Source organism: Morone saxatilis, unplaced genomic scaffold, assembly GCF_004916995.1.
Source record: "Morone saxatilis isolate NCDOM2014 unplaced genomic scaffold, NCSU_SB_2.0 Contig3, whole genome shotgun sequence".
NCBI lineage: Eukaryota > Metazoa > Chordata > Actinopteri > Moronidae > Morone > Morone saxatilis.
In genome coordinates, this window is record NW_023339873.1 from 5,590,527 (window position 1) to 5,591,543 (window position 1,017).

The 1,017-nt window shown below is 40.9% G+C and overlaps 1 long non-coding RNA gene across 1 annotated transcript in view; it reads left to right on the forward strand.

Annotated features, from left to right (window-relative positions):
• Positions 1–545, forward strand: part of LOC118336825 — a 16,403-nt gene extending 15,858 nt beyond the window's left edge. Inside the window, exon 3 of the long non-coding RNA XR_004797130.1 lies at positions 419–545. This is a non-coding gene — a long non-coding RNA (uncharacterized LOC118336825). The remainder of the gene's footprint in view (positions 1–418) is intronic.
• Positions 546–1,017: the final 472 nt, after the last annotated feature.

The window sequence follows — 1,017 nt, forward strand, 5'->3', positions numbered from 1 at the left end:
CCCTTGTGTGACACGGTGACAAAGAAGTGTCGCTGAGTATGAGCGGGCGTTAAGAAAACCACCGTTATCAGCACAAAATAAGAGTTTTCTTTATTTCTGAAACCTGTAATCTTAGTTATCCGTTTATCTATTTTGAATATAGAGCTGCCCCCTCACTATCCTCCCACCTTCCCTGCCTCCCCCTCACTGTCATAGGCTGCCTAGCAACTGACACCATAAATAATATGCCTGTGTCTGTGGCATGTGTGTGTGTGTGTGTGTGTGTGTGTTCGTAGGCATGTGATAATAAACAGGATATCTGTTACTAGCACTCCTCCTTTGCATGCCTGCTTGTACTACAGTGCTCGTCTCCATCAGTGGCACACTCCTGGTGAACTGCAATGTCTGGGGTGTTTGAATCTCTGTCTCTTCCACGTAGGCAGAGGACACGAGACCTGACTGACAGCGCCCATGGCGAGCAATAACACGGCCAGCATTGCACAAGCCAGGAAGCTGGTGGAACAGCTGAAGATGGAAGCCAACATCGACAGGATAAAGGTGAGCAGACACACAGGAGGAACCCAGGTTTGGTAGGTTTAGGTTTTAAAAACTGATCTGATTTAAAGGTCCAGTGTGTAACATTTAGGAGGATCTATTGGCAGGAATTGGATTGGATGGATCTATTAATATTTTCATGTATATGTATAATCACTTGAATATAGGAATTGTTGTGTTTTTGTACACGCTGGACTTTTACAGGAATGATTTTGACATTTTGGGAAGATTCAGAGGTGGGACTTAATAGAGTACAAATATATTTACTGTTACTGTACTTTAGTAGTTCTTTCATCTGTACTTTACTTGAGTATTTATTTTTCTGACAACTTTTTACTTTAACCTCCTACATTTTTACACGAATATCTGTATCTTCTGCCTCTTACATAATAAAAACAGACTTATTAATTTAGTTTTAATGCATTTTGCATCATTGCACAGCTTGACAGATGTGACAAGAGAAGAAGTTCTTCTACTTTTACA